Source organism: Bactrocera oleae, chromosome 3, assembly GCF_042242935.1.
Source record: "Bactrocera oleae isolate idBacOlea1 chromosome 3, idBacOlea1, whole genome shotgun sequence".
NCBI lineage: Eukaryota > Metazoa > Arthropoda > Insecta > Diptera > Tephritidae > Bactrocera > Bactrocera oleae.
The window spans coordinates 13,091,294-13,100,476 of record NC_091537.1 but is presented as its reverse complement, the minus strand read 5'-3'; the positions used below and the strand labels follow the sequence as shown (position 1 = coordinate 13,100,476).

General features: G+C 36.6%; 1 long non-coding RNA gene across 1 annotated transcript; it reads right to left on the bottom strand.

Moving 5' to 3' along the window:
• Nucleotides 1-8,591: 8,591 nt before the first annotated feature.
• LOC118681916 (uncharacterized) lies at nt 8,592-8,949 on the bottom strand. Its single transcript, XR_004977642.2, has 2 exons — nt 8,813-8,949; nt 8,592-8,746 (listed from the first exon to the last, which is right to left on the bottom strand). It is a non-coding gene; the product is annotated as an uncharacterized lncRNA (long non-coding RNA).
• Between the last annotated feature and the right edge of the window lie 234 nt (nt 8,950-9,183).

The window sequence follows — 9,183 nt, the reverse complement described above, 5'->3', positions numbered from 1 at the left end:
CATTTTGTTGTTCGCTTTTCAATTATTTCTCGCTTTCAACTGTTTCATTAGAAAAGTGGCGCCAAAACGAAAGTGTCAGCTTGTGCAACAACCATTGCACTGACTAGCGCAACTGTTGCAAAAAGCGCATTGTCGTCGGCGCTTTAACAGTTTTCTTTTTTGCAATGTTGCTGCCGCTCTTGTCGTTTTGCTGCGCTGTTGGCTTTGTTGTTGCTATTTGTTGCACTAAATAGTTTTTCTAAGTTGCTTTGGCTTCACACTTTGTTAATTATTTCCATTTTGTCGTTTTGTTTGCCTTTCGCTGCTGCTGATGCAGCTGCTGTTGACAACTTTTAAGCCTTTTTATTGCGCGACCGCATGATTTATTTGCCGTTATTGCGCGCTGATATCTCTTTGTATATATACAATAGTAAATGGTATCATATACTATATATATATATATATATATTATATATATATGTGTGTGTGTGTGTGCATGTGTGCAAAGGCGCTTTTTATGCATACTCTGCTCAACTCATTCAATCCGCTCGGAATTTATTTATTTACAGAATGTTCTAATTAATTTTTATTGTTTTAATTCATTATTTGCCTTTTGCCAGCGTTTGTACAATTTTTTCGTCTTTAATAAATAATCGCAGCATTTATTTGCATTTTCAATTTGTAATGAAAATTACGGCATAATTAATTCAATAAAAAATCTTAAATACAAAAGCATATATAATGAAATAGCTATGTAATATAAATAACTGTTAATTACATTTAATTTTATTATGGCCGCCAATACATCAAAAGAAAGCTGTTGTTGATTTGTTTAATTAGAAAGCAATTTTGAAAGCAATTTAATATCTGCATGTTATCATTTGGGAAATTTAGAGCTGCAATATTGCAAGAAGTTATGAAATAATTCTTAAGAAGATTCCAGAAAAGCAAAATAAAACTATTTTAAATTAATAGTAAAATAAGCGAAGACACTGTTTTTGGTCGGTAAGTTTGTATGACAGCTATATGCTATAGACGTCTGATTTAAAAAACCTATTCGGAGCTTGTAGTGTTGCCTTAGACAATAATTTTTGCCGAATTTTGTAAATATAACTTATCAAATAAAAATGTTTTCAATACAATACAAGGCTTTGATTTCAAGCGAACGGTTTGTATGACAGCTATATGCTATAGTGATCCAACCTCAAAAATTTCTACAAGAATTGTACCGTTATTCGAGGCAGTAATTTATGCCAAACTTCGTGAAGATAGCTCTTCAAATAAAATAGTCTACCATACAGAGACTTGATTTTGAGCGATCAGTTATGGGAGACCGCTCTTAACAATATGCTCGGAGATTATAGTGTTTCTTTGTGTAATAATCTGTACCAAATTTGGTAAAGATATCTCGTCAAATGAAAAAGTTTTGCACACAAAGGTGATATCAATCGCTCAGTTTGTATGACAGCTATATGCTATAGTGATGCAATCTAAAATATTTCTCAGCAGATTGTGCCATTATTTTAGGGAAAAGGCCATGCCAAATTTAGTGAAGATATCCTGTCAAATAAAAACGTTGCCCATACAAGGACTTGAGTTTAATCGTTCAATATGTATGGAAAAATGCGCAGCTACTTGGAGAGAAAGGGACGTGTGCAAAATTTTGGAGCGATATCTCAAAAAGCGAGAGACAAATTCGCATATATACAGACAAATGGTTGGAAAAGACTGAACCGACTAAACTTGTCACACTGATCACTTATATATATATATATATACGAGTATGGGGTTTCACACATCACTTTCTAATTGTCACAAACTTTGCGGCAAACTTAATATACTAAAATCTGCTTAAATGCCTCACGGAAAATCCCAGTTTTGTGAGCTACTTAGGTTGGTTACTTAAAAGAGCCCGCTTAAGTTCTTCGATACAAGTACTGAGCCAAAAAAAGTTTATTCGGTACTTAAGCAGCGGGTGCTTAAGCGACGTTTACTGTATACCCTTTTAAGGGTATAAAAACGAATTAACTACCAACTCATCTCTCCTAGCAAAGCCAGCAGTGCAAATTCTCACACTTTATTTTAGCAAAACGTTTTATATACATGAAATCTTTTCCCGCACACACACACACACATTCAGCTCTTTTCCGAAACACATAAGTGATAACCAAAGCAATTTTTATTTTCATTTCGTCACACAACCCATTAGCGCTCGTCCTCACCTGTCACAACACAGCACACTGCTGCGTTGCATTAGCAGCGTTTGACAGCTGACACTTTCCAGCAACTTTAAGTGGTCTTAAAGTGCCACGCACAGCGAAGCGCTGTGGCCACCCAGGGTGCTAATGAAAATGAAAACCAAAAGGAAAACTTCGGTTACCATAGCAAGCGTAGAGCGCGCTCAACACTCAATGGCTCGCGGTAAGCACGTGTGCATGTTCGTACCCAAATACAAGCATGTTGCTCACACGTTCCATAGCAACTGTCAATTAAAATCAATCATAATTTCGAAATATCTGTCAAACTTGCATTAATACCCAGAAAGTTTTGACATGGTAAATAAAAACTTACGAACGCTGGCTTGGGTGGTCGATACGAGCAAGCGATATGTATGCACTCCTATGGTATGCATTATATAATATATAGTGTGGGTGTATTCGAGATATGTGTTTGAGTATAAGATATATATTGTAAGCATGCTAATTATAATTCTAGGCAGATTATAACATATTGATGTTTTGAATGAGAACTATGTTGGAATGTTATAGCATGTACCTATAATGTAAGTGGCGTAGAAATTTGGGTGTTTGTTAGCAAACGCAGAGTGAAATTGTTAAAAAGTGCTTGTATTGCTAACTCCGTGCATTGAAAATGAGAGTAATTTTGTTGTAACATATTGTTGTTGTTAGCAACTTTATTGAGCTCAGTAGCCGAAAGTTGGCTGCTGTTGGCGCCAATACTGCCGGAAAGGGCACCACACACATATACAGTTAAATTTTTGGATGTGAGTGGTAATAATGCTTACATAAATACTTCCGGTGTTTTAGTTAACTCTGAGTACATTATTTTGTTAAAACATGTGGGTAAAACTTGAACTAATTTTAAATTAGTTATTTTCGTATAATATTTTTTTTATTATTATTTTCAATAATAATTTAAAAAATATTTTTGTCGATTTGCAAACAAGTTTAAGTCAACTAAAATATGCGAAATAAACTCTCTGCAATAAATTAGCTTACCTTTCTTCGAAAGTTATAAATTTTTTGGGATTCCGTTTCAATTTTGTTAGGCAGTTTTGCTCATGGCATTGTATGATGCATTATTTCTATGTAGATTCAAGTATTTTCAAATATTTTGTTAGTTAATTAAATGCACTGCTTTTACTTTGCGATTTGCATAAACAAAAATAATTAACAGTATTTTTTTCTGCAATTTTTTTAGCACTTCTTTGAACACATAAGTACGTTGCACTTCTTTATTAATCCAAAGTTTAACTTCGCGCTTGCTTTGATTGCATTAAACCCGTTACGGAACTCACGCACAAATATATGCAAACAAATTACAGTTATAATAATTAATTTTCTTATTAATGTCAAACATTAGAAATTTTTTTCGCCAGTTAATAATTTATTTGTGCTCCACTGTATGTAATCCTTTCACTTGCCGCATATATGCTTGTGCAACATCAACTCACAATTAAACGCCCAAAATTTGTTTACATGCCGATTTGCACAACTCTAATTTCACTCGCGTAATTTTGGCGAATTTTCGAACAAACACTTTTTACTTTTTATTTATTTTTTTTTTTATTCTTTCACTAAATATTTATCTATTTTCTAAACTCTATTGTAGTGCAATTATCAGCGACTAATGTGCACTATTTGGTTCCACATTTTAAGCGGTGTCGGCCCACACTGATTGCTTGTCATTGTGACTTCTGCTATGCGCTGTCAAACTTGCAGCAATTTGGGCGTGTTTGTAGCACCGTTACACAGCACAGCTGATTTCGCTTAAATGTTCCACTCGTAGCTGGCAATCACTGTTGTTTTTGCAAAAATTTTATCTAATAATGCCTGCAATAACACGTACACAATTCACGCTTTGCTTTGCTTCATTTCGGTTGTTAATTACATAAAGCAAATACAATAAACAACGTCATGTATGAATCGTTTTTTTTTTTTTTAACACAAATTCCATTTAGTAGCACCCAGCTGCTCTGGCGAACGACGTACGACGCGACAGCGTAGTGTCATTTACGAAAGACGCTGTTAGACTAGTTTCCAAATCACGCCGTCGCTTATGCATTCATTTTTTCTTTACCTTCGTTACCCCCTCGTGCGAGCCAAAAGCCATATCTACCGTTTTGTGTGAACCTCACAGCAATGTAGTCCAAATCAGCGTTAGCGACCTCTTGCTTAACGCTCTGTAGTCAACGTATCCATCGTTGTTGTTGGAGTTTTGGTATTTGCCGCTCTCAACTCGCTCTCGTCGGCGGCATTCGTGTTACGTTCGTGAAATGGGTGTGCGTCTAAGTGTCATACGCGCCATAGCACTGTCCATGATGGCTGTGCAAGATTTCAGGTCCTAAGCTCTTGCTCTCTACTCAACACATGACACGAGTGCATATATCAGTTATTGTCCTTAAGGGACTAAAAAGCCTTCCGCTCTCAAAAGCTTACTCTCCCCTATTTGCAGTCTACATAACCTAACTTTTTCGTGTGCCTTGTACCTGCAAATCAGCTGTGGATAACTGTTATAATTTGACTTGCAGCATATTGGTTCATATTGTATATGGTTCTTAGCTCTGCAGCTCTCCATGCTTGCCACCGATTTCATTATTTAGCTTTGGGTTTATATTACTCGCGCGTCAGGTATGCGTGCTCAGTGTGTAAGGCATTCTCTCATTCAACTCTCTTCCCGCTATTCGAGTAGTTACTCAGTTGTTCGTCGTTTCTTGCGAAAATTGCTTTCGTGACTTTCATTTGTAATTTCGTTTTAAATATGCTGTTATAAAATTATATTATTTATATGTGTGTGTGAACTACATAGTTTGTGCATATAATTCAGTATCTTGTTAAATATTATGATCCATTGTAGAGCACATTATTTTCTATGTATATTATATTTTTGTGTTTAAAGCTTACTTAAGCCGGAAAAGAAAATAGCAGTCATATTTGTATTTATAATACTGGCTTTATCAATTCAAATTAAAGAATACTTGGTGTAAACTTTTCTAATATTTCAAAGCATTTTATTACCATTAGTAAGTGAGTTTCGTCTATTTTCACACTCTCTCTGTCTCTCTCTCTCTCTCCCTCTCTGTCATTTCAACTTATTTCTCTCCGAACTGTCCGCAGTTTCACACTCGTGAGTAGCGTACTTCGTAGATACCTCGAAACTGTTTCAGTTGAGGCCTGTATAAGAGAAAATTTCCCTCTCCTAAAAATATTTATATTCCCATATTTTTTTATGTATATTTTTTTTTAATAGAAAGCGGTTCATACATATTCTCATATCTTAACTTTAGCAACATGATTTTCTTTAAGAAAGTAGTCTTCCTCCCCTTTCATATATAATAAAACCTGTTCGGCTCAGTATTTTAAAAACCATACTCATCTCAAAAGCAATCTGCTTAAGCAATCTAAGTTTAAGGCTCATGTACTAAAATTTGCATAAAATTGTTCTGACATTTTTCTGATTTTTTATTGCGGTTTTTGTAGGTTTGTGCCATCCGTTTGGTCGCCAAACCAGTTATGGAAATACGCAAATCGCTAGAAACAATACACAATGAAATTTCTGAAAGGGCTGACAGATGGATTAAAGTGAGATGGACTGCCTTCGGAGCATACAGGAACGCCAAGTTCATGTGCAAGGAAGCGAAAGAAAACTTTCTACTCACAAGATCTCGAAAAGATTGCAGGATGGTGGTTGGCGTAGTCATAGGTCACGACTTACCGTTCGCACGACAGTCGGGTTTAAGTAATCGGAATGGACCCGGATTTCTATTCGGTCAAGCACTGCCAAGTCGGCAATATTCCTCGAAACTACTTCAGGAATGTGTTCTGCCGCTACAACAACAACTTACTCGCATCACATGCGAACCGTATTGCCCATACGTTAAGGATGAAACATGAAGAAAATGCAGTAAAGTAGGCATGAGAGAGACGGTGGAACGCCTCCTCTGCTTGTGTCCTGCTTTATCAAGAAGTTGTCTTAGATATTTAGATTGAAGCGTCGGAATTAGATATCAAGCCTCTAAACTTCGCAAAAAGCTTGGAGGTCCTGCACGATGTTTACTTCAGCTTATCTTGTGAAGAGTCAATATATTTACTTAGTCTTATTAAAAGAACATCAGCCTTAAATTTACTATGCAATAAATTCGAAGCTTAAAAGTTAAAAAACAAAAAAATATATAAAAAAAATTATTGTTAAAAAAATGTTTAAAGTAAAAAAAGAAAATTTTTTGTGATTAACTAATTCACCACAGCTGTTCTAGTTCATTCTAGCTCACCAATGACAACTGTTATAATCTAAAAGTGGTGAATAACACGCACATATACATACATTATGCCAGCTCAGCATACATACATATAACTTTGAGCACGGTTTGTCGCCAAGTCGCTGCATTCCGGGGCCAACAACATTATTGCCGCCATCAGCGCTAACCGTACCAACACTTAACTAATTCACCACAATTAAATTATTCGCCTTATTTTGGACTGCGTGCTAGGCTTGTGGAATCGCCGAAAACCCAAAAAATAACAACAAAGCAGCAGCAAAAAGCTACATACGCCGCTTCGCTTTGCAAATTCGCAAAGTAAAGAAAAATAATAAGCAGCCGGCAATAATAACAATGAATCAGTATTTATCATGTCAACAACAAACATTTATTGGTAGCGTAGATGTGACTGAACAAATACGAGTACGAGTGCTTGAAAATGTGTTTGCCGCAACACGCTGTATACGAAAGTACATCTGTAAACAATGCTTGCGATATTTCCGGATGCTTGTATGGCAAATTTATGCGTGAGTGTGCAACACACACAACAATATACACTGGTCTACGCCTGTGATTGTTATACCCTGAGCAGGGTATATTAACTTTGCCAAGAAGTTTGTAACACCCAGAAGGAAACGTCGGAGACCCTATAATATATATGCATAATGCTGATCATTGATTGATGATGAGCTGATTTGATTTAGCCATGTCCGTCTGTCTGTCCGTCTGTCTCTATATATACAAACTAGTCCCTCGGTTTTTAAGCTATCGCTCTGCAATTTTGCACCTGTCCTTTTCTCACTAAGTAGCTACTGATTTGTTGGAACGGCCGATATCGGACCATTATAGCATATAGCTGCCAAGCAAACTTAACAATCAGAATCAAATACTTGTATGGGAAACTTTTTTATTTGACGTAATATCTAAATAAAATTTGGTGTGGATTATTAGTTAAGACAATAATGCAATCTCCGAAAAAATTGTTAAGATCGGATCTCTATATCATATAGCTGCCATACAAATTGAACGATCGGAACAAAGTATTTGTAAGGAACCTTTGTATATGTGAAGGGTATTATAGCTTCGGTGCAACCGAAGTTAACGTTTTTTCTAGTATTTTGTTTATTTTTTGTGCACATACATTGATATAATATGCTCCCCGTGCACCTTGCAGCCTCAGGCTTATATTCTAGATCATCCCCTTTCGCCGGTGAAGGCAAATGAAACCAAATATCGCACACATTTTCCTGATACAACTTCAAATCAACGCGATTGTCAGTGAAGGCAAACAAATCCATCGTCCCAAAAGTGTTTGCTGCTCTTGGTAATCTATATACAAGTATGTACAAACGTTTAGCGGGTAGCAACCATTCCACTTCCGTGCATTCGTAGTACATCTGCACGTCAATCCATTCATACGCTTCGGTGTCTACGCCGAATAACGGTGACACAGTTGGGACCATTTCCATCTGCAAATTGCCTTCGCCTACACAATAATATCTCCGAATGTAACCCGAAAAGGGACGCGCTAGACAGGCGCTACACCCGACCGCACGGCAGCTTGATGACTCTGTACGAAGCTGCCGTCCCGCAGGCAATCAGTAGCAATTTCGCCAAGAAAAGTCAACGTGTGCAAAAAGCGTAAAAATCGTCAAAGTCGAGGCCCAACAACAATAGCAGCAGCAACCACAGCCAGAGCAGCGGCCGCAACTCCGGCATCACAACAGTTTTGCCGAGAATATCGATTTGTTTCGATTGACAAAATTCGTGAGCTGCACAAACACACACTCACGCACAAAAACAAAAGCATACAGCATGTGCGTGAAGCCATAAGTTGCCGTAGCTTCGTCGAGCGTATGCGTGCCACACGACTGCGTCTTTTATCTCTGACGGCGTTGCGTATCGCAATCAGCATTTTGCTAACCCAAAAATGCACAACAACAACAAGAACACGAGGCATGTACGTTCAATACAAGCTGCCAAGCTAGAGACATATAAATCTATGTTTGCCTGTAGACATGTAGCAAGTAAGTTTGTAGTGCCGTGCTGTCGTCGGCTCCATTTTAACAACAACTAAAATAGTAGCCAAATAAAAATAAATAAGCATTGCATATATTGAAAATGTAATTCGTTTATTTGTACAGCTTCATGCTACGATAGCGGCGTCGTTGGTTTTGTTGCTTTAGTACAAGTGTTTCTTTCACAGACCTTGAGGGTCAGTTAAATCGATTTCATGCGATGATTTTTGAATGCATTCATTTTCAATATCTGTGCACAAAAATAAAGAGAAACACTGAAAAAAGGCATTTTTATTTTTAGCAGATGTAGGGATACTTATAAACAGGGTGTTTAATTAGGAATTTCACTGCGTATTCAGTTATAGAAATTCGGTGCGTAATTTTACACTTTTTCTTTTTCTCCAACAATAAATATTCATGAATCACATACAAATATTAAACACGTTCCTTTGATTTCTTTAGAGTGACAGGTATCTCGTTGAACTTTAGTTTGGAGTTAACTAAAATATTTTCATAAATTTATACCCTCAAAAGGTTATATTAAGTTTGCTACAAAGTTTGTAACACTCATAAGGTTAAAATTTATATAGAAATGCCTGTCCGTCTATATGTATATGTCTGCCCTTAGCTTTTAGACATTGCTCTGAAACTTTGCACACGCCCTTTTCTTCCCTATTAGCTGCTCAA